Source organism: Bufo bufo, chromosome 5 (genome assembly GCF_905171765.1).
Source record: "Bufo bufo chromosome 5, aBufBuf1.1, whole genome shotgun sequence".
Lineage (NCBI taxonomy): Eukaryota > Metazoa > Chordata > Amphibia > Anura > Bufonidae > Bufo > Bufo bufo.
Genome location: NC_053393.1, coordinates 22380276 through 22405292, shown reverse-complemented (window position 1 = coordinate 22405292; position 25017 = coordinate 22380276). Strand labels below are relative to the sequence as shown.

The window sequence follows — 25017 nt, the reverse complement described above, 5'->3', positions numbered from 1 at the left end:
CACTGCTGGACCCATGTGCCCTCTATTTTTTATTTTTTTTGGAATTTTCTTACAAAGAATCAGAGCTCGGGGGTGGGAATGAAGCTCACTCTTCCATATCCGTGACCGCTCGGGAACACGGCCTGTGGTTAGAGCCAACGCCTCGGAGGAAAGAGGCATCTGCTGGAAGATTAGCTCAACGGGGCTGATGGCGTCTGCTCTCGAGATACCGATGGGGATGGTTGGGAGGTGTTGTCCGAGAGAGAGAAGCAAAGATTTCATGAACACTTGAGTTTGTATGTGCAGAGTTTAACTGTAGTATAATAAATGTCGTTCGCAACCAACAGTCGAAAAAATAAGGACAGGCTGGTCAAGAAGCCAAAAACTTACAGCCACGTTGCCTTCTTACCGGTATGGCCTTTCAGGCACATGGCGACATGATGGCCTGGTCAACTGTCCCATGAAAAAGTCTTAAAGTCACAGGGCATCAACAAATGGGAAGAACGTTCGCGTTGCTCCACGGGGGTCCTTAGGCAATGAACGCTTCAGTAGTAATCACTAGAAACCAAAAACATTTGGTTTCAACTAAACCCTCCTGACAGATGAGAACATGAGTGATGCTCCATAAGCTTGGACCCACCAAGCACATTAAGAAAGCGGTCAATGGCCCCTGAAAAACTCAAAATCTATATTTTATTTTACTTAAAAAGGAGTTGAGTCTAGTGAAGTGGCTTCATTCAAAACTTCGGAGGTCCATCTCCGTACAATATTAAAATGTACGGGCTCCAATGAGCCGAAGTCAGTGATTCGCAAAGTTGAGCGAGACTTCGTTGTATAACTTTGGTAGTTGATTTTTAAAGTCCAGCGTGAAGGAGCCCAGCACCGTCCCGCATCCTCCGAATCTCCTCCTTGCTCCTCGACGTCACAAAGCCAGAGCACCGTAATCTCGCGATGTGCGAGCTAGCGCATGCGCAGTTCGTTCCCTGAGGCTGATGCCCGCACAGGGAAGGAACACTATGACGACACTGTGCATGCGCTAGCTCTCGCATCGCGAGATTACGGCGCTCTAGCTTTGTGACGTTGAGGAGGAGAGTCGGAGGATGCGGGACGGTGCTGGGCTCCTTCACGCTGGACTCATCTCAGGTTAATTTGCATATGTATCGAATAGGTTTTTATACACAATAAAAGCACACAGAGCTATGGGGACTGGGTATTGCGGATGTGCTAGCGGCCATCTAGCAACCCATGTCCTCAGCTCTAAACACAAAATCCAGGTGACCGGTTCCCTGTAAGTGGCCTGGCCATAAGATAGGCATCAACAGGAAACAATCCAAAAAACTATGCACCACTCAAAAATTTCAAAGGACGATGGTGACCTGGTGTTTCATCCAGCCTTGCACAAATCCAACCCAACAAGATGGCCTGGGGCGATCCTTTACCTAAATGGGCTTGTTTATGGACCTCTCTATACATAGGAGCTAGACTTCCTTTATTTACTTCAAAAATAAACTTTGTACATTTTTAACTTGTATTTAGTTATTTTTTATTTGTGTTTTTGGACACAACTTCTTGAAATTCAACTCTTGACATTCAGCGTAATCATCCGCTACTAACAGATGCGATACCGCGGTGTGAAAATACCGGGCTATAATTACACGAGAAACACAGACGATTACATCTCATTTGTAGCACAGCAGGTGTTGTTGACAGTTAAAGCGCGCAGAAAAGAGGATCAGACGCTACACGCACGTCTACATGATGTAGAAGCGCCAGACTGGAGACCAAAGAGGACCTTCATCACATTTGACTCCCTAAATGCAGCACGCCGCGCGCACACCAGCAATGTTCGGACCCATCCCCCCTGAGCCTCCCTGGTAATTATGTCACGTGAATATTGCAGAAAGGGATCCGTCACTTTGCAGTCCGGCTGATCGGAGTTCAGCAGTCTCTTGGCGCCTCGTTGATCATGGAGAATTCAGATGACAGATTGCCTCTAAAGTGCCCCTAATTTGGCTAAATTGCTAATTACTTTAATGAGTTAAACTGCAAATGCTTTACCTCGACTGATTCGCTTTGGGAGACGTGCCGCTCGTCAGATATTTCAGGGTTCAGAAGTGGTAGATGAAAAGTTTTTACCATACTTTGGAAGAAATCGACTAAAACATTCAAGACCACGATTACGTCTTCGAGGGCCCACGTCGAGGTTAGCGCTACAATATGACTTGGGTGGTGCCTCGCAGAGCGCAGAAAGTCCCAAAATAAGCACTTCATGTCCTTGAAGGTACAGATCTTTTCATCCCAACAGAAGCCAAAAGGACAATAGTCAATTTCCATCGACTTGTGTCAAGTGGAACAGTTGAGGTCAACCTTCTACAAGGCCATAACCGTGACATTTTGTGTGACATCGACCAACCCTGGAGTCATGGAGATATAAAAGCAGCCGATTCCTGGGTACGTTGCACGGACAAACAGACTTGAGCGATTTAGACAACCTATTAGGGCATTCAGAGCTAATGGGACAGGGACCCCATCTTAGGACCTCGCCCTATAGGACCAGACACATCCATGCTTCACAATAATGACCCATTAGAGTTGTTGCGATACCAAATTTTTGATTCGGTTTCGATACCATGAAAAAGTATTGCGATACTCGATACCATTCGATACCACGCGAAAAAAATAAACAAAAAAAGCCACGTGCATTCCTCATTTTTAAAAATGGCGAATCGCGCAGTTTTTATTTTATTTTTTCTGTTCCGGCATTCACCACCTAGATTTTTTTTTTATATTTTAATAGTTTGGACTTTTCTGACGTGGCGATGTAATATGTTTATTTATATATTTTATATGTGAAATTGGGAAAAGGGGGGTGATTTATACTTCATATTTTAGTGTTTTTTTTTTTTTTCACTTTTTATTTAATAACTATTTCCCCCCTTAGGGGCTAGAACCTGGGATCTTTCATCCCTTTTCCTATTCACCCTGATAGATCTCTATCAGGGTGAATAGGACTCCACACTGTCCCTGCTGCTCTGTGCTTTGTGCACACAGCATCAGGGATGTTACCATGGCAACCAGGGCTTCTGTAGCGTCCTGGCTGCCATGGTAACCGATCGGAGCCCCAGGCTTACACAGCTGGGGCTCCGATCAGAAGCTGCCACTGCACCACCAATGAGGGGGAGTGGAGAGGTCCCTGTGGCCACTGCCACCAATGATTTTAATACTGGAGGGTTGAGAGGGGCCGGCGCACTGTGCCACCAATGATTTTAATGGGATGGGGGGATTGAGGGGGAGGGGGTGCACTGCACCACCAATGATTTTACCCCTTTATACAGGAGGCGGGTACTAGCAGATCAGCGGCAGTTAACTGCCGCTGATCGCAGCTCCCTGTCAGGGGCAGGGTGCCGGCAATGCGATTCTGCTGCCGGCACCCGCCTCCTGTATGTGTTAAAGACTGACTACTGTATATGAGTCCAGACTTTCACTATTAGGCCACACAGAGCGGCGCCCAGCGATGTCTCAGCACTCACCATTAGTCCTGGGCGCCGCTCCGTTCGCCCGCAGTGCCCCATTACTGTCTCCTCTCCTGCTCCACATGCTGCTGATTACTATCGGAGCGATGGGAGGAGACATCAGCTTCACTAGTGGGCGTTCCTTCTCCCTGGCTGTAGCGCTGTCCAATCGCAGCGCAGGGAAAAGGAACGCCCACTAGTGAAGCTGATGTCTCCTCCCATCGCTCCGATAGTAATCCTATCATTGGTGGCGCAGTGCGCCCGCCCCTCCTCCACCCCCTCTCTTCTCATTGCCGCCCCTCCTCCACCCCCTCTCTTCTCATTGCCGCCCCTCCTCCGCCCCTCTCTTCTCATTGGTGGCAGCGGCAGCAGCACAGGGGGAGGGAGGACAGCTTCCTTCTCCCCGTGCTGCTGAGAGAGAACATGAGCGCGCCGATAGCAGCGCGCTCATGTTCAGAGATACTAGACTGCGCAGAAGCGCAGCCCAGTATCGAAAAAACGGAAATCCCGGTATCGTATCGATACCGGGACAAAAGTATCGATTGGGTATCGAAATTTCGATACCCGCAACAACCCTATGACCCATCAGTTAAAATTGGGGTCAAATATGTCAAAAGGGTCTGGATTACACCCGACCTTGCAATCAGTTTAGAGCCCCAAAGACAGATGCCAAAACCTACAATTAGCTCTCCATGGAGGCAGACACTTTCTGCACCAGCTTTGTACACTGGCAAATATTGGGGTACTAGACCGGGACTCCCATCTATGACCTACAGTTGCAAGAACAAGTATGTGAACCCTGTGGAATGATATGGATTTCTGCACAAATTGGTCATAAAATGTGCCCCAACAATAGACAATCAGAGTCTGCTTCAACTAATAACAGACAAAGAATTAAATGTAACCATGTTTTTATTGAACACACCATGTAAACATTCACAGTGCAGGTGGAAAAAGTATGTGAACCCTTTGATTTAATAACTGGTTGAACCTCCTTTGGCAGCAATAACTTCAACCAAACGTTTCCTGTAGTTGCAGATCAGACGTGCACAACGGTCAGGAGTAATTCTTGACCATTCCTCTCTACAGTACTGTTTCAGTTCAGCAATATTCTTGGGATGTCTGGTGTGAATCTCTATCTCAATCGGGTTGAGGTCAGAACTCTGACTGGGCCACACCAGAAGGCGTATTTTCTTCTGTTTCTAAGGGCTCTTTCACACTTGCGTTGTCCGGATCCGGCGTGTACTCCATTTGCCGGAATTACACGCCGAATCCGGAAAAACGCAAGTGAACTGAAAGCATTTGAAGACGGATCCGTCTTCAAAATGCGTTCAGTGTTACTATGGCAGCCAGGACGCTATTAAAGTCCTGGCTGCCATAGTAGTAGTGGGGAGCGGGGGAGCAGTATACTTACCGTCCGTGCGGCTCCCGGGGCGCTCCAGAATGACGTCAGAGCGCCCCATGCGCATGGGTGACGTGATCCATGTGATCACGTCATCCATGCGCGTGGGGCGCCCTGACGTCACTCTGGAGCACCCGGGGAGCCGCACGGACGGTAAGTATACTGCTCCCCCGCTCCCCACTACACTTTACTATGGCTGACAGGACTTTAGCGTCCTTGCAGCCATGGTAACCACTCTGAAAAAGCTAAACATCGGATCCGGCAATGCGCCGAAACGACGTTTAGCTTAAGGCCGGATCCGGATTAATGCCTTTCAATGGGCATTCATTCCGGTTCCGGCCTTGCAGCAAGTGTTCAGGATTTTTGGCCGGAGCAAAAAGCGCAGCATGCTGCGGTATTTTCTCCGGCCAAAAAAGGTTCCGGTCCGGAACTGAAGACATCCTGATGAATCCTGAACGGATTTCTCTCCATTCAGAATGCATTAGGATAAAACTGATCAGGATTCTTCCGGTATAGAGCCCCGACGACGGAACTCTATGCCGGAAAAGAACAGCAAGTGTGAAAGAGCCTTAAGCCATTCTGTTGTTGATTTACTTCTATGCTTTGGGTCGTTGTCCTGTTGCAACACCCATCTTCTGTTGAGCTTCAGCTGGTGGACAGATGGCCTTAAGTTCTCCTGCAAAATGTCTTGATAAACTTGGGAATTCCTTTTTCCTTTGATGATAGCAATCCGTCCAGGCCCTGACGCAGCAAAGCAGCCCCAAACCATGATGCCCCCACCACCATACTTCACAGTTGGGATGTGGTTTTGATGTTGGTGTGCTGTGCCTCTTTTTCTCCACACATAGTGTTGTGTGTTTCTTCCAAACAACTCAACTTTGGTTTAATCTGTCCACAGAATATTTTGCCAGTACTGCTGTGGAACATCCAGGTGCTCTTGTGCAAACTGTAAATGTGCAGCAATGTTTTTTTTGGACAGCAGTGGCTTCCTCTGTGGTATCCTCCCATGAAATCCATTCTTGTTTAGTGTTTTACGTATCTTAGATTCACTAACAGGGATGTTAGCATATGCCAAAGACTTTTGTAAGTCTTTAGCTGACACTCTAGGATTCTTCTTCACCTCATTGAGCAGTCTGCGCTGTGCTCTTGCAGTCATCTTTACAGGACTGCCACTCCTAGGGAGAGTAGCAGCAGTGCTGAACTTTCTCCATTTATAGACAATTTGTCTTACCGTGGACTGATGAACAGCAAGGCTTTTGGAGATACTTTTATAACCCTTTCCAGCTTTATGCAAGTCAACAGTTCTTAATCGTAGGTCTTCTGAGAGCTCTTTTGTGCGAGGCATCATTCACATCAGGCAATGCTTCTTGTGAAAAGCAAACCCAGAACTGGTGTGTGTTTTTTATAGGGCAGGGCAGCTGTAACCAACACCTCCAATCTCATCTCATTGATTGGACACCTCACTCCAATTAGCTCTTGGAGATGTCATTAGTCTAGGGGTTCACATACTTTTTCCACCTGCACTGTGAATGTTTACATGGTGTGTTCAATAAAAACATGGTAACATTTATTTCTTTGTGTGTTATTAGTTTAAGCAGACTGTGATTGTCTATTGTAGTGATTTAGATGAAGATCAGATCACATTTTATGACCAATTTGTGCAGAAATCCATATCATTCCAAAGGGTTCACATACTTTTTCTTGCAACTGTATGTAGGTCACATAAAGAGTAGATGTTCAGACAGGTCCCACCTCTGGTCCCCACACACTCTCTCCATAGAAGTGGAGGGAATGGATATGCACGGCCTTCTCTCCATTCATTCTGTACCTGGATTCGGCAAGAGAGTTGTAGGGGCTGGGGAACCCCATTCTGTGAACAGATGTGGGGGACCAAACGTAATTATTTATTCTACATTTATGGTATATGTCCCATCAATCTTTCCAGCAACAAATGAGCTCTGGCCTGCACGGTGCCCACTGGGCGCCCAGTGACTGTCTATGCCACTAACACCTTAACAAGATTAGGCTACGGCCATGTGGTCCTTCTGCTCCTCACAGGAGCGTGCACAGGACAAGGGGTCAATGCCTTCAATAGTTAATCTGCTCAGCTGTCGTCTTCTTCCTCTACAAATCAGCCCTGGAGAAGAACATTCATTTTGCAGATGGGGCCAGGTTTTATTTATTTTTTTAATAGCTCAAGTAAATTCAGATTTACAAATAGAAGATGTCAAGAGGCCCGCGCCCCGCCGCCGCCCGTCAAGAGGCCCGCGCCCCGCCGCCGCCCGTCAAGAGGCCCGCGCCCCGCCGCCGCCCGTCAAGAGGCCCGCGCCCCCGCCGCCACCCGTCAAGAGGCCCGCGCCCCCGCCGCCACCTGTCAAGAGGCCCGCGCCCCCGCCGCCACCTGTCAAGAGGCCCGCGCCCCCGCCGCCACCTGTCAAGAGGCCCGCGCCCCCGCCGCCACCTGTCAAGAGGCCCGCGCCCCCGCCGCCACCTGTCAAGAGGCCCGCGCCCCCGCCGCCACCTGTCAAGAGGCCCGCGCCCCCGCCGCCACCTGTCAAGAGGCCCGCGCCCCCCGCCGCCTGGCAGCATTCAATGTAACGGAAGCTAAAAGCTGCACTGGACATGGCTTTTGGCTACAGCTAATGGTGTGGAACCTGTTCTTTTCAATTAACCCTTTAGCATACCATGTCAAAAAGGTTAGGTACCGGCAGCAGTGTGACTTGCATTTACCCGGGTTTACCAATGCTGTTCAAGTTTCCATTCAGTGACAGCAAGCGGACATTCTGAAAACTGTGAGGAATTAATGTATAAAATATACTAGACTCTGTTCACATCTGTGATATAAAGGATACAACGTTTATCATAGTTTATGATATATGTGATCCAACCAATTTGGCAGGTAACTGTCCCCCCCCCCAGATAAAACAGCGCTGAGCTATCTTAGGCTGCTTTCACACTCGTGTTTTGTGCGGATCCGTCTTGTATCTGCACAGACGGATCTGCACCAATAATGCAAACGCTTGTATCCATACAGAACGGATACGTTTGCATTATTCATTAAAAAAAACTGATTAGTTTTGACTTACATTGAAAGTCAATGGGGGACGGATCCGTTTTCAATTGCACCATATTGTGTCAGTGAAAAACGGATCTGTCCCCATTGACTTACATTGTAAGTCTAGATGGATCCGTTAGGCTCTGCATATTCAGACGGTCACCAAAACGCTGCAAGCTGCGTTTTAGTGACCATCTAAAAAAAACGAACGGAGACCAAACGCAGCCAAATTGATGCATTCTGAACAGATCCTTATCCATTCAGAATGCATTGGGGCTGAACTGATCCGTTTTGGGCCCTGAAACGGATCTCACAAGCGGACCCAGAAAGGCCAGTGTGAAAGTAGCCTTACTTATAAAGGGGTTCCCCGCTTTTAAAAACTCTTATTTGTGGGAAGGGCCCCTTTAAAATATACAGATGGTAGAGTATCCTCCTGCTGAGACCAGCAGTGCAATCTGTGGGAAACCTGTCAGTAAGAGTTCAATTTCCCTGCAGCGCCATCACAGGAGAAATGAAGCATTGCAGTGTCCATTCGCATCAATGGGTTGTCTGTGTAATGCAGGACAGGACGGGTCCTCCGGAGTGAGAGAGACCGGCTTTGTAACCGCTATACACTCTGGTCAACAAATGAGCATCCCGGAAGCCCCCCTGATCCCGGACCGCGTGAGAGAGACCATGACTGATCTCACAAGCGGAAAGCCAAAACGCCAGCGTGAAAGTAGCTTAAAACTATCTGATAAAGTTGCAGAACGTCCTCCCCCCCCCCGACACCAAACAACGCTAATCATCCACCCAATCATGAGACTAAAAGTCACTTATTATTTAGGAATCTATTCTGAAACTGTATTGTTTTATAATCTTTAAGAAATAATTTGTGACTAGTTTTTTTTTTTATTCTATTTTCTGTACATGAAAAAAAGGGTGCAGCCATCTTGCCTGAACTGCTGTTTTTAAAGGGGTTGTCCGAGGATCAGTGAAGGGACAAGCCTTTTAAAGGGTTTTTCCCAGAGAGCAGAATATTGACGATATGTCCTCAGGACAGGTAATCAGTATCTGATCGGTGCGGACCCTACTCCCGGCACCCCCGCCAATCAGCTGTTTGAAGAGGCAGCGGCGCTCTGTGACCGCTGAGGCCTATTCCGATGCCAGTGATGTCACCATACGTTGGTCATGTGGCTTAAGTGCAATTCAGCATCACTCAAGTGCAATACCAAGCACAGCGCCATGCACTGGAGCTGCGAGGCGGCGGTTTCACTTGCCCAAATGCTCCATCCTCTTCAAACAGCTGATGGGCGGGGGTGTCGGGAGTCAGACATTGATGCCCTATCCTGAGTCAGACCCCCACCGATCATGTATTGATGCCCTATCCTGAGTCAGACCCCCACCGATCATGCATTGATGCCCTATCCTGAGTCAGACCCCCACCGATCATGTATTGATGCCCTATCCTGAGTCAGACCCCCCCACCGATCATGTATTGATGCCCTATCCTGAGTCAGACCCCCACCGATCATGTATTGATGCCCTATCCTGAGTCAGACCCCCACCGATCATGCATTGATGCCCTATCCTGAGTCAGACCCCCACCGATCATGCATTGATGCCCTATCCTGAGTCAGACCCCCACCGATCATGCATTGATGCCCTATCCTGAGTCAGACCCCCACCGATCATGCATTGATGCCCTATCCTGAGTCAGACCCCCACCGATCATGCATTGATGCCCTATCCTGAGTCAGACCCCCACCGATCATGCATTGATGCCCTATCCTGAGTCAGACCCCCACCGATCATGTATTGATGCCCTATCCTGAGTCAGACCCCCACCGATCATGCATTGATGCCCTATCCTGAGTCAGACCCCCACCGATCATGTATTGATGCCCTATCCTGAGTCAGACCCCCACCGATCATGTATTGATGCCCTATCCTGAGTCAGACCCCCACCGATCATGTATTGATGCCCTATCCTGAGTCAGACCCCCACCGATCATGTATTGATGCCCTATCCTGAGTCAGACCCCCACCGATCATGTATTGATGCCCTATCCTGAGTCAGACCCCCACCGATCATGCATTGATGCCCTATCCTGAGTCAGACCCCCACCGATCATGCATTGATGCCCTATCCTGAGTCAGACCCCCACCGATCATGCATTGATGCCCTATCCTGAGATTTCAGAGTTGTTGCAAAACCAAATCTTTGATTCAATTTCGATACCATAAAAAAGTATTGCGATATACCAAAAAATAAACCAAAAAAGCCATGTGCATTCCGCATTTTTTTTAAATGGCGAATCGTGCAGTTATTTATTTATTTTCTGTTCCGGCATTCACCGCATAGATTTTTTTCTATTTTAATAGTTTGGACTTTTCGGACGTGGCGATATGTTTATTTATTGTTTATATATTTTATGTGTAATTTATACATATTTTATTTTATTTTTTTACTTTTTATTTAATAACTATTTCCCCCCTTAGGGTCTAGAACCTGGGATTTTTTCATCCCTTGTCCTATTCACCCGGATAGAGCTCTATTAGGGTGAATAGGACTTTACACTCTCCCTGCTTCTCGGTGCACACAGCAGAAGAGAGCCGACTATGGTAGCGTCCTGGCTGCCATGGCAACCGATCAGCACCCCAGGATTACACAGATGGGGCTCCGATCAGAAGCTGCCACCAATTAAGAGGAGGGGACCCTGTGGCCACTGCCACCAATGGTTTTAATACTGGGGGGGTTGAGGGGGCACTGAGCCGCCAATGATTTTAATACTGGGGGGGTTGAGGGGGCACTGAACCACCAATGATTTTAATACTGGGGGGGAAGGGGAAGCACTGCGCCACCAATGATAATTAACCTTTAATACAGGAGGCGGGTACTGGCAGCAATCAGCGGTCCTCCGATAATTGGTGGCGCAGTGCGCCCTCTCTCCCCAATGGTGGCAGCGGCACAGGGGGGTGGGAGAGACTGCTTCCTTCTCCCCTGTGCTGGTGAGGGAACCAGCGCGCTCCTGTTCAGAGACACTAGACTGTGCAGCAGCGCGCTCCTGTTCAGAGACACTAGACTGTGCAGCAGCGCGCTCCTGTTCAGAGACACTAGACTGTGCAGCAGCGCGCTCCTGTTCAGAGACACTAGACTGTGCAGCAGCGCGCTCCTGTTCAGAGACACTAGACTGTGCAGCAGCGCGCTCCTGTTCAGAGACACTAGACTGTGCAGCAGCGCGTTCCTGTTCAGAGACACTAGACTGTGCAGCAGCGCGCTCCTGTTCAGAGACACTAGACTGTGCAGCAGCGCGTTCCTGTTCAGAGACACTAGACTGTGCAGCAGCGCGTTCCTGTTCAGAGACACTAGACTGTGCAGCAGCGCGCTCCTGTTCAGAGACACTAGACTGTGCAGCAGCGCGCTCCTGTTCAGAGACACTAGACTGTGCAGCAGCGCGCTCCTGTTCAGAGACACTAGACTGCGCTCCTGTTCAGAGACACTAGACTGTGCAGCAGCGCGCTCCTGTTCAGCAGCGCGCTCCTGTTCAGAGACACTAGACTGTGCAGCAGCGCGTTCCTGTTCAGAGACACTAGACTGTGCAGCAGCGCGCTCCTGTTCAGAGACACTAGACTGTGCAGCAGCGCGCTCCTGTTCAGAGACACTAGACTGTGCAGCAGCGCGCTCCTGTTCAGAGACACTAGACTGTGCAGCAGCGCGCTCCTGTTCAGAGACACTAGACTGTGCAGCAGCGCGCTCCTGTTCAGAGACACTAGACTGTGCAGCAGCGCGCTCCTGTTCAGAGACACTAGACTGTGCAGCAGCGCGCTCCTGTTCAGAGACACTAGACTGTGCAGCAGCGCGCTCCAGTTCAGAGACACTAGACTGTGCAGCAGCGCGCTCCAGTTCAGAGACACTAGACTGTGCAGCAGCGCGCTCCAGTTCAGAGACACTAGACTGTGCAGCAGCGCGCTCCTGTTCAGAGACACTAGACTGTGCAGCAGCGCGCTCCTGTTCAGAGACACTAGACTGTGCAGCAGCGCGCTCCAGTTCAGAGACACTAGACTGTGCAGCAGCGCGCTCCTGTTCAGAGACACTAGACTGTGCAGCAGCGCGCTCCTGTTCAGAGACACTAGACTGTGCAGCAGCGCGCTCCTGTTCAGAGACACTAGACTGTGCAGCAGCGCGCTCCTGTTCAGAGACACTAGACTGTGCAGCAGCGCGCTCCAGTTCAGAGACACTAGACTGTGCAGCAGCGCAGGCCAGTATTGAAAAAATTGAAATCCCGGTATCGTATCGATACCGGGACAAAAGTATCGGTTGGGTATCGAAATTTCGATACCCGCAACAACCCTACTGAGGATAGGTCATCAGTATTAAACACTTGGACGACCCCTTTAAAAAGGGTTGGCCTAGAATGCAGGATATTAGAAGACATAAATAAAAGCTTCCGTTTCCTCTTGACACAGACATGTGACCACTGCAGCAGTCCGTGATTGGTTGAGCAGTCGCATCTCTGGGTCGACAGCCAGAAGGAAGTAGGGACTGGGAGCCGGTGTCCAACATGGAATTGGAATGAATATGCTCTATTGGACACTTATAATTCCGCAGTGCACAGGTGTTTGGCCTCATGCACACGATCGCGCCGTGTTTTGCGGTCTGTAAATTCGCAAAACACGTATGTAGGCCATTTGCTTTCCACAATTTGCGGAATGGGACGGGCGGGCAATGATAGAAATGCCTATTAGTATTCGCCACGGAATGGAGCAACGGGTGCGGACAGCGAGTGGATCCGCAACAGAGCCACATTTTTCGGACCTAAACAACTTTCGTGTGCATGAGGCCTTAGTGACAGTGGCGCCCCCGCGCTCCGGCAGGTCATAAATCACTTGTACACGCCGACTGTAATTAGCGCTGTAACCATTGGCTCCGTGTTTGCTTCCTCCGGCCTTTGCTCTCACTGCTATAAACCGCTCAAATTTGCCGTATCAGTAATAGATGATCTGTAAATTAAAGGTTTATTATATCACATGACTTCTGGACTAGATACCAATGTACCAAAACCTAAGCTGTGAAAAGTATCGGGTCTGTACACAAGTTTATCCTCTGGATGTAAACCGGAATGTTCCTTCCTATTCACTGACCGCAAGCAGAGGCCATGCAGTAGGCCGGAGGAGGCCGTCAGAGATGACAGGCTGCACTATTCCTAAGAGGTGATGAGACGGCCTAGCGTCCGCCCCTTCCGTCACTGCACAGGACATGCTCACGGAAATCAATCAGTTGGGAATATTGCACACGAACACGTATGCGCCCCGTGGCCGTGCTGCGGGCAGCAATGCACGAACACCAACCGTGGGGCAGGCGCGGCGGATCGCGGACTTTACATTAATGGGTCCGCGATCCGGCCGTTCCGCAAAAAGATAGGACATGTTCTATCTTTTTGCGGAAAGGAAGTACGGGACGAAACCCCACAGAAGCACTCCGTAGTGCTTCCGTAGGGTTCCGTGCTTCCGTTCTGCAGCATTCCGCATCTCCGGATTTGCGGACCGTGATGCGGAATGCCCACGGAACGGCGCCCGTGTATTGCGGATCCGCAATACGGCCAGGGAGCGCTCAGATCAGACAGAAGGTGCAGACCCCACCAGACAAATGCAGGTGAAGTCTGATGGAGACACTGATCACTACATTTCACTAACAGAGCAGAGCTGCAGTGTAAAATATGGTGCAGGACCCCCCCCCCCCCCCCCCCCCAAGACAAGAAGCGGATTTCCGACGCATTTGGTAACCTTACTGGCCACCCACTATGCATTCACTTACATGGAGCAGTGCTGAAGGACCTGGCAGGGATCAGCAAGCTCCGGCAACTCCATCTGTTCTCAAACTACAACTCCCAGAATCCTCCTTTAACTTCCATGAGAGTTACAAGAACAGCTAAGTAATTATGCATGCTGGGAGTTGTAGTTTCCCCGGAGCTGGAGAGCTGAAGGTTGCGGATCCCTGGAACAGGAGACAGCGGGGAGTGTCCCTGAGTTGGTCACATGTCAAAGGGACCTTGGTCCCTCGCTTTTCGGGATCGGCAGGATTACAGCTGCTGAGGAATATTCGTACAATACTAAGGTTTGTTATTTAACAAATCGTAAAAAAAAAAAAAAAAAAAAAGTTTAAAAAACATCTGGTGAGGTTCATGATGAGATGAGCACAAGAGAACCAAACCCCCAGAGAAAAAAACGACTCGAAAGGGACTCCTCAGACATCATTCAGGGCGTGCGAACTTCTGCTCCACTGCATCTTGGCACATTGCAGACAAATAATCCCCCGTTTGGTGTACACAGCCCCTATGCACCTCTGGTGTTACATGCCAGAAATAAAACCCTATCGCGATCAAGAAATCACTGGCACCAAAGGGCTTGTGCAGCATTATATACTGATGACCTGTCCTTAGGATAGGTCATCAATATCTGATCAGCGGGGGTCCGACACCCGGTGCCCCCGCCGATCAGCTGCTTAAAAAGGCGGTGGCGCTCCATGTGGACACCGCTTCCTGTTCATTATGCTGCGCTTCGTACTGGAGGGAGTGCTTGTAATTACACGACGCCGCCGCTCCAGGAGACGAAGCGCAGTGTAATGAACAGGAAGCAGCGCCGCTCTTCAACCAACTGATCGTCGGACCCCTGCTGATCAGGTAATGGTGACCTATCCTAAAGGATAGGGAGTCAATAAGTTTGGCAGGACAACACCTTTAAATACTGGTGACTCATGCTTCAGTCGTGGAGGTAAGATGTTGATTACATTTGCAGGACTGAAGCTATTAGGTGCGATTTTACTGCCTCGAGGGAGGTGTAAGAACAGCACTGTAAGTGTGTATGTGTTTTGTTGCATACCTTTGCAAAGGAAAAAATAAAATAAAAAAGACGTGTTTTTTCCCCATTACATGTAAAAAGCCAGTTTATAAGCATCATACTGTAAATCTGTGGTGGATATTTGGAACACAAAGGGTTATTCCACCAAAGTGAACAAAACTGTCACCAGTTGGGACTAGTGTTGATCGAGCACCAAAGTGCTCGGGAGCTCTGGCCGAACACATACGGGATGCTCGGGTGCTCGGGATGGAAGTCAATGGGAGACCCAAGCATTAAACCAGGCACCCCCTGCTCTGAAGGAGAGAGATCGTCTGGTAAGGTTCATTGGAAAAGGTCAGAAATTGATGGAAACAACACCGAAATGGTTCAGGAACAGCATGGAGAGGAAGTCTGGATGCATCTTGGACTCCTATTACCTATGACATACAATAGACAACCACACAAAGGCTATATGCCAAAAGCCAGGTATCTGCAAGCCAACAACCTATCCAAAAGACAGATATAGTCAGCATACCTTACAATGGCAGCCTTGTACACTATGAGACATTCCAAACCAGATCTCATCTGACTGAGAGCCAGTAAGCCTCAAGTTACTTCACATCTGTTGGATGTCTTGGGTGGACCTGCGCACCTAGATCAATATCATTAGGGTGACAACGTTTTCTGATTGTCCTAACATAATATTCAGTAACCTTTCCATACAGTTTTGTCATGGTAATGGGAGTCCAAGATGCATCCAGACATCCTCCTCAAAATTTTGATGCGATTTCGATACCATAAAAAAGTATTGCGATACTTGATACCATCCGAAAAAAATAAAACACCAAAAAAGCAACGTGCATTCCGCATTTTATGGAACGTCCGGCCCATAATCGAACAGTCTGATCCTATTTTTGGGGGGGGAACAAGGTGACAACAAAATGGCAAATCGTGTGCTCCGTTTGAAGGCTCTCACAAGCGGCCCCGAACGGATCCGTACGGCCCCAATGCATTCTGAGTAGATGCGGATCCGCTCAGAATGCATCAGTTTGGCTCCGTTTGACCTCCGTTCCGCTCAGCAGGCGGACACCCGAACGCAGCTTGCAGCGTTTTGGTGTCCGCCAGGCCGTGCGGAGCCAAACGGATCCGTCCAGACTTACAATGTAAGTCAATGGGGACGGATCCGTTTGAAGTTGACACAATATGGTGCAATTTCAAACGGATCCGTCCCCCATTGACTTTCAATGCAAAGGTCTGGACGGATCCGTCTGAAGCTACTTTCAGACTTAGAATTTTTTCTGAAAGATAATGCAGACGGATCCGTTCTGAACGGATACCAACGTTTGCATTATAGGAGCGGAGACTGCTTCTCCCCTGTGCTGCTGAGGAGAACATGGAGCGCGCTGAGAGCGGCGTGCACCATGTTCTCTGATACTAGGCTGTGCGGTAGTATTGGTAAATATCAAATCCCGGTATCGAATTGATACCCGTACAAAACAAAAGTATCGATAATTCGATACCCAGTGCAACCCTACCTGTGGCACCAGTACATCTCACTTGGAGCTGTCAGTCCACTGTAGTCTGGAAGCTTTACTGGCGACCACCCAGCTTTCCCAGAAAAACAACTAAAGCCCCATTCATTTTAATGTGTGTGTTCACACATCAGTGTTTTAGCGCCGTCCGTGTTTTCAGCAAGGATGCATGCTCTATTTTGTCCGTGCAGCGGACCCAACACGGATCCTTCACGGACAGCTTCATGGATGCATCACTGACCACCTTCTCACCGATTTGAACACGGACGTGTGAACGAGGAATAAACGGATTCCGATTTCTAACTTAACAACTTGCCATTTAAAGGGGTTGTTCATCATTTTAGGATTGAGGGCATCAATATCCGATGGCCGACAGTCTGGCATCCCATACTCCCGCCCATTGTGTAGTGGGCAGAGCTGGTTACCATTCACTTCAATGGGAGCAGCACTGCAGTTACCAGCGTCGTCCTCTGCACAGTGGATGGCGCTGTGTGCTTCAGGCCAAAGCAAAAACAGCAGACAGGTGTCGGACCCCCACCGATCAGATCAGGGATCAGCAACCTTCGCCACTCCAGCTGGTGTGAAACTACAACTGCCAGCATGCTCCATTCATTTCTGTGAGAGTTCTGAGAAGAGCAAGTAGGCATGCTGGGAGTTGTAGTTTCACAACAGCAGGAGTGCCGGAGGTTGCCTACCCCTGGATCAGACACTGATATCCCATCCTGAGGACCGGCCATCATCAGTAAAATCCTTAAGACCCCCCCGAGCTGTCCGTACAGTCACACAGGGGTTAAAGGCTGAACATGGAGGCAGCAGACATGACGTTACTGTACGAAATGAAGAGCGGCTCTAATGAGTGGATTATAAAGTGGTAATGGGCCGTCGGGGGGGTTAAAGTAACACTTTTCTTCAATAATAACTGGGTTTCCCGCACGTAGGGAGCGATGACCTCATCACATTACACGTCTAATGAGAGCAGATTCTGCCGCTCTGAAACGCGCTTCTATTCGATTTTCCTGGTTATGAAGCACTTTATGCCTGCAGCCCATCCCGTCAGCCGCACGCTAACGCAATTATCACCGCTTCTCAGAACTGCTTCAGTCCAGACCACGGCCTCGCCATATCCCCCGAAAGTTAAAGGGGAACCACAGGAATTAAAGGGGTTGTCCGCTTTTTTTTTACTATTGACAACCTTTTCGAGAATAGGTCAGCAATATTAAATCTGCGGGGGTCCTAACTCCCGGCACCCCCAAGGATCGGCTGCTTGTACGAGCGCTGCCTTCTCTGCTCCGTTTACCTGCAGCGATCGCAGTGCTGATCGGGGGTAATTACAAGTACGGCGTCCCCATTCACTTCTATAGGACGCCCCGTCTGTTCACGTGAATACTACAGAGCCGTCCCATAGAAGTGAATGGGGACGCCGTACTTGTAGTAACAACTGTTACCCTCGCGATCACTCGTACAAGCGCGGCCTTCTCTTCATACGGCTAATCAGTGGGGGAGTCGGATCTGGTATTGATTACCTATCCTGAGGAAAGGTCATCAATAGTAAAAAGCGGACAACCCCTTTAAGCCAGGTCCCCCTCTGGTAATAATTCATTAGGGAGCATTTCGATAACATTCACTGACAGCAAGCATAAATTGTGCATAAGAAGCTACAGCACTGGGTCCCTCAAGCTAAAGTAGAGACCGGCTACAAAGAGCGGCCCTGAAGGACCCCGCACGTCCTCGGATTACAGTGCAAGTCAGCGTAATACCGAATATCACCTGTGGAGGCACTGCAGGGAAACAGCTTCCCGGCTGATGACTGGGGGTCACAGCAGCTCATTGTCGGGGGACCCTTCTACCAGACAGCGGCAGGCCAGGTCCGCTACGGAGCCTGACAGCGCCAAGATGTCCGATGCCACCTCCGCCTCTGTACATCTTTACACAATGTTAGAAAACTGCCTCCATTGTGTTAGTTTTCACCCCCCTTAAAGGAGAACTCCATTTTTAACGTGACGTAACACAACACCAAAGTATAAAATAAAACGTGATATGGCGAATACTTTCAGAATTGTGCAGGTTTTCCTTTTACTAGAAAGCAGTGCATCATGGGTGACCGGACCACAGTTAGGGCTCATGAACACAACCGTCGCCTGTTTTACGGTCCGCGAATTGCAGATCTACAAAACGCGCAAAACGACCGCGTGCGTTTTGCATTTTGCGGAATAGAACGTCCAGGCCGTAAGAGAACCGCCCTATCCCTGTCCGTAATGCAGACAAGAACAGGACAAGTTCTATTTTTTTTTGCGGGGCTGCGGAACGGACGTACGGATGCGGACAGCATGCAGTGCGCTGTCCCGTGTCTTTTGCGGCCCCGTTGAAATGAATGGGACCGCATCTGACCCAGATGAGGACAAAAACACAGCTCGTGTGCCCGAGACCTTCATCATCAACGCTGGCTCGGCTATTTCCGTCAGCCCCATAGAAATGAATGGGAGCGGGAGCAGCGCATGCGCGGTGTTGTGCTCCCAGTGACTTCTATGGGGAGCCGGCTTGGTGGTGGCCGGAGCGGGGCTCCGTTCTCGATATAGGTGCTGGGACCCACACCTGTAAGACAATGGGGGCATATCCTAGCGATAAGCCCCCATTGACCATGATGAGACAACCCCTTTAATCAAACTGGAATACCCCTTTAAAGAAAATGAAACATACCAGATCAATGCACTGGGGATATTTGGGAGGACTGGTCCGTTCACTGCTTCAGGCGCAGTACTAACCTCAGTACTAGTACACCGCGCTGGTATAGGTCAGCCTAACATCCACACGATGCCGGGGCCCAAGGTTTCCCAGCAGAACATCGCACCGCCCCTGCAGAATTACCCTCAGCCACATTTCCTACAGCGGACCTGAAGCCACGGCACCATCTATCGGGCTGCGAGGCCACCGGCCCACGCGTGGCTCCACTGTCCGCTCCCTACGGCGTCACATCAGAAGTCGGTCTCAGAGGCCATCCACGTGCTAACCTCACAACAAAGCAGAAAATCAGACTATACCTAATAGTAAAAATAACAGGATGTGTAATAAACAGGAAGAAGGCGCGCCACGTGGCCGCAAACGTGGAGAGAGAGAAAAAAAAAAAGCCACGTCTCGCAGCCGACAGTCATCGTTCTGCTCCATTGCTTCAAACATAAAAAAAAAACGAAACTGAAAATAATCTTGGTTAAAAAAAAAAAAAAAAATCTACCTGACATTTCGGGTCTAAGCGTCTCCATGGTTGCCATCACCACCAAACCCTGTGCGCTCTCATCCGACAGTCGTAGTCGCTTCCGTTCTCCCTCTTGATACCCAACAAGCAGCAGAAGGGTCAGATCCAAGACTGCAAGAACAGAGTGCACTCGGCTCGTCGGTGTACTGTAACCATGGAGACGCTCGGGCCCGCATAGGAGCTGTGGACCGAAAAAAACAATAGATCATTGGCAAAGCTGCAGCTTTTACTTCTCACGCAGTGGAGAAAAATTAAAATCTTTGCAAAAAAATTCAATAAAAAAAAAAAAAAATCAACATGCCCTTTAAGGCTCGGGCCCCGTCTCGCCCCCAGAGAGTGCACTGAATAAATACACGCGGTACTCGCGGTTTTTGGGGCGGGTTTGATGCAGATCTCACTCTTGCATTGAGAAGGGTGAAATCTGCACGGAACGAAGAAGCGGCGAGATTTGTGAAATCGCATACGTTGCGCCGGTACGGAATTACGCTGCGGTTTTCCCACGTGAGAATCTGCGACGTGTGCAGGAGAGAGGAGACTAATGGGGACCCTTCCTGGTGCACACACCACACATACCCACAGGCGCCTGTCACTGTGTAGAATACCGCTCTATAGCACTCATCCAGTCTGCACCATGTGAATAAACCGCTCCAGGAGCGATTCCATCGAGACAACTGGTCCGCTATCCACAGTGTGCGATTGGCGACGGGTCAAGCGCTGCCCCCCCCCACCCCCAATGAGAACAGGGGCCCGTGCTCCTAGCTGTGATGGAGCAGCAGAGTGAGCGAGTGCTGCCTCTCCATTCATCTCTATGGGAGTGCTGAAGGCAGCCGTGTACAAGCGCCCCCCACTAATCAGACACTTAAAGGGGTATTCCACTTATGCGCAGTTATCCCACGTTCACAGGATAAGGGATAACCATTCGTTCAGTGGGGAACCTACCACTGGGACAACCACCGATTAAGAGGATGGGGGCCCCAGAAATGACCGGAGCAGCCAGTCAGTCATGCACACAGCTGCTCCATTCATTTCTATGGCAGTTCCTGCGCGTATGACCAACTAGCTGATCCACGGGTTATGGGGTCCCAGCGGTAGGGCCCTCACCAATCGACACTGGAAAGGCCTCAGAAAGTGAATGCAAGCGCCCCCATGCTCTGCAATCATTTCTATGCATGCTCGGTTATTCTCTTAAAGGGGTGGTCTCTCACTTCCTCTACATGAGAAGTGCTATTTGCGGAAGTTAATACGAGCCCCTTACTAATGTATTGGGATTGTCCATATTGCCTCCTTTGCTGGCTTGATTTATTTTTCCATCATTTTATACTCTGCTCGTTTCCATGGTTACAACCATCCAGCAGCGGCGGTCGTCGTGCTTGCACACTATAGGAAATAAAAGCGCCGGCCTTTCCGGTAGTCAGGACCGCGGGAGCGCACATCGGCTCGTGCTTTCTTTCTATAGTGTGCAAGCACGACCACCACTACTGGATTGCAGGGTGGTCGTAACCATGTAAACGAGCAGTGTATAATGTGATGGAAAAATCAATGACGCTAGCAAAGGAAGCAATACGGACATTCATGTTTCCATCACATTATACACTGCTCGTTTCCATGGTTACGACCACCCTGCAAAAAACAAGGGTGGTCAACAATTTCCTATTTTATTTTCTTCATTTCTTCCCCCCACCCTGCGGTACCTGTGACCAGAGCCACCTACCGGCTCAGTTCCAGCTCCGGGGCTGTCTTCATTGCACTCCTTCATGTAAACACTCACCATGGATAGGGTCACATGCGCCACTGCTGCCAATGACGGGGGACACCACCACTGAAGTCAGGCATTGGCTGCAGAGGTGACTGCAATGAAGACAGCCCGGGGTTGTCACAGAGCAGGTAGGTACAGCGCTCTTCACTGGTACTGAAAAAAATGGAGACTGTGGACAACCCTTTTAAGCCAGAATGGCTTCCAAACACAACGTCCCATTCACTGAAAGCAAGCAGAGATCTTTAAAAAGGTGAATAATATGTATTATGTATGTTGTAGAACTTTTTAATTGTCGGGTGGTGGTGATTACAGACTGGCGGGCGCCCCTGTTAACGCCCACCCATTTATCAGACCTCCACAATGACGCCCTCGTTATTACAGAGCAGCCATACTGCAACATTATGAGCCACAGACCGGCAGCAAGGCGGGGTGGTGCTGCCAAAAAGTGGCCAAGGACGAAACTGTGGATAAATATAGGAGCGCGGAGTATCAGGTGAGCCAGGACGGGCACGCTGCAGGCTGCCCCTTGCACGGGCAGAGTCACCTATATCGTAAGCATGGCGAGGAGTGACAGGAGCGTAGGGTAGCGCCAATGGGGGTCAAGTGACTGATGGGCAATGCCCCTAGAGACAGTGCAAGACTCCAAGACGTGCACTTCCACCTGAGCCGGGTAACACAGGCAACTATGTCCTGGGTGCCACCTGAGCTGGGTAACATGGGCAGCAATATCTGGGAGTGCCACCTGAGCTGGGTAACATGGGCAGCAATGTCTGGGGGTGCCACCTGAGCCGGGTAACATGGGCAGCAATGTCTGGGGGTGCCACCTGAGCCGGGTAACACGGGCAGCAATGTCTGGGGGTACCACCTGAGCCGGGTAACACGGGCAGCAATGTCTGGGGGTACCACCTGAGCCGGGTAACACGGGCAGCAATGTCTGGGGGTGCCACCTGAGCTGGGTAACATGGGCAGCAATGTCTGGGGGTGCCACCTGAGCTGGGTAACATGGGCAGCAACGTCTGGGGGTGCCACCTGAGCTGGGTAACATGGGCAGCAACGTCTGGGGGTGCCACCTGAGCCGGGTAACATGGGCAGCAACGTCTGGGGGTGCCACCTGAGCTGGGTAACATCGGCAGCAACGTCTGGGGGTGCCACCTGAGCTGGGTAACATCGGCAGCAACGTCTGGGGGTGCCACCTGTGCCGGGTAACATGGGCAGCAATGTCTGGGGGTGCCACCTGTGCCGGGTAACATGGGCAGCAATGTCTGGGGGTGCCACCTGAGCCGGGTAACATGGGCAGCAATGTCTGGGGGTGCCACCTGAGCTGGGTAACATGGGCAGCAATGTCTGGGGGTGCCACCTGAGCCGGGTAACATGGGCAGCAACGTCTGGGGGTGCCACCTGAGCCGGGTAACATGGGCAGCAACGTCTGGGGGTGCCACCTGAGCCGGGTAACATCGGCAGCAACGTCTGGGGGTGCCACCTGAGCCGGGTAACATGGGCAGCTATGTCTGGGGGTGCCACCTGAGCCGGGTAACATGGGCAGCAATGTCTGGGGGTGCCACCTGAGCCGGGTAACATGGGCAGCAATGTCTGGGGGTGCCACCTGAGCCGGGTAACATGGGCAGCAATGTCTGGGGGTGCCACCTGTGCCGGGTAACATGGGCAGCAATGTCTGGGGGTGCCACCTGAGCCGGGTAACATGGGCAGCAATGTCTGGGGGTGCCACCTGAGCTGGGTAACATGGGCAGCAATGTCTGGGGGTGCCACCTGAGCTGGGTAACATGGGCAGCAATGTCTGGGGGTGCCACCTGAGCTTGGTAACATGGGCAGCAACGTCTGGGGGTGCCACCTGAGCTGGGTAACATGGGCAGCAACGTCTGGGGGTGCCACCTGAGCCGGGTAACATGGGCAGCAACGTCTGGGGGTGCCACCTGAGCCGGGTAACATGGGCAGCAACGTCTGGGGGTGCCACCTGAGCCGGGTAACATGGGCAGCAACGTCTGGGGGTGCCACCTGAGCCGGGTAACATGGGCAGCTATGTCTGGGGGTGCCACCTGAGCCGGGTAACATGGGCAGCAATGTCTGGGGGTGCCACCTGAGCCGGGTAACATGGGCAGCAATGTCTGGGGGTGCCACCTGAGCCGGGTAACATGGGCAGCAATGTCTGGGGGTGCCACCTGAGCCGGGTAACATGGGCAGCAATGTCTGGGGGTGCCACCTGAGCTGGGTAACATGGGCAGCAATGTCTGGGGGTGCCACCTGAGCCGGGTAACATGGGCAGCAATGTCTGGGGGTGCCACCTGAGCTGGGTAACATGGGCAGTAATGTCTGGGGGTGCCACCTATGCCAACATGGCCACAGGCAGCCGCCCTGGGGGCAGGCACAGCTCAGGGGCCCTCCCCCATAGGGAACAGTGCAGCACATGGCCCCTGCATGCTGCCCCCGGTCACATGACTCCAGGAGGACGCGTCCACCACTGACTCTTACAGGGGGGGAGTTACAGGCCACAACCTGACTAGAACTACAGGCGGGAACTCTATGCTGGTAGTCGTAGTCCTGCCAGTGTGTGAGGCGGAGTCTCCCCGGTGCAGCCTATAAACACTGAGCGCCCACATCACAGGTCCCAGCGCCCAGGCCGCCGCTGCCGCACACCCAGCCTCCAGGCCGGAGCGGCTCCACAGGCGGCCACTTACAACCAAGCGCTTCCCTCTCAGCTCCGACAGACTGGGGTGGGCAGGGCCAAGGGCGCCGGGCAACCGGGCACAACGTCTGAGGACCCGGAACGGGCATGTAAGGTGACCCTACCTGACGGCGGGAGCGCGGGATGACCGGGCTGCGGGATGAGGGGGGGCGGATCCGCGTGGTCACGTGAGGCGCAGCTGGTTCCTCGTCACGTGAGAGCGTGCTGTGCGTCTTGGCGTCATCACGCCGCTAAGCTCGGCGGCTCCTCCTCCTCCCCTCAAGCCTGGACCAGCTGCACAGGCTCCGCCCACCGCTGTCTTCTGCTCCCATTCACACCTGCAGGTTTTGGTCAGGTTTTCTGCTGCTGCTGTGGAAGCTCAAAACAGGTGTCGATGATAAGAGGAGAGAAAGTTTTAAGAGGAGATTCTACAAGTTTTCTTTTTGAATCTGCTCCTGTGGGTGGACTGACAACTCATGGGGCCCCTGTGTCCCCGCCCACCCTCAGGCCACACCCATATATTGCACCGCCCACATCACCTATATCACTATGTAAATCCCAGAGAACCCTTTTACCTGATGTAATCTGTGTGTTACATGGGACTGCAGAAATACCCAGGGGCCAAATTACATTTCTAGTTGCCAAATTTTAAATCCATAAATTAGACTCTTGTTCCCCCAGTGTGTTTGCTGGATGCGGCCGGGATCACCAAAAGCACCTCTGTCCTGATAATACAACCGTCCGCATCCGTTATGGACGGATCCGGATGTATTATCTGTAACATCGCCAAGACGGATCCGTCATGAACTCCACTGAAAGTCAGCTGGGGACGGATCCGTTCTCTATTGTGTCAGATCCGTCTTGCTCCACATTCCAGGACGGAAAGCAAAATGCAACATGCTGCGGTTCGCTCTCCGGTCCGGGAACGGAAGTAAACGGAACGAAATGCATTTTGGAGCTCTCCGTTCTGTTCAGTTTTGTCCCCATTGACAATGAATGGGGAAAAAACGGAAGCGTTTTTTTCCCGGTATT

The 25017-nt window shown here is 50.9% G+C and overlaps 1 protein-coding gene across 7 annotated transcripts in view; it reads right to left on the bottom strand.

Moving 5' to 3' along the window:
- Nucleotides 1-24217, bottom strand: part of TSNARE1 (t-SNARE domain containing 1) — a 235351-nt gene extending 211134 nt beyond the window's left edge. For 6 of the 7 annotated variants that reach the window (XM_040432067.1, XM_040432068.1, XM_040432062.1 and 3 more), the window contains exon 1: nucleotides 24111-24217. The gene's annotated coding sequence lies outside the window, so the exon portion shown is untranslated. The remainder of the gene's footprint in view (nucleotides 1-24110) is intronic. The other variant, XM_040432064.1, reaches the window with a different exon arrangement.
- Nucleotides 24218-25017: the final 800 nt, after the last annotated feature.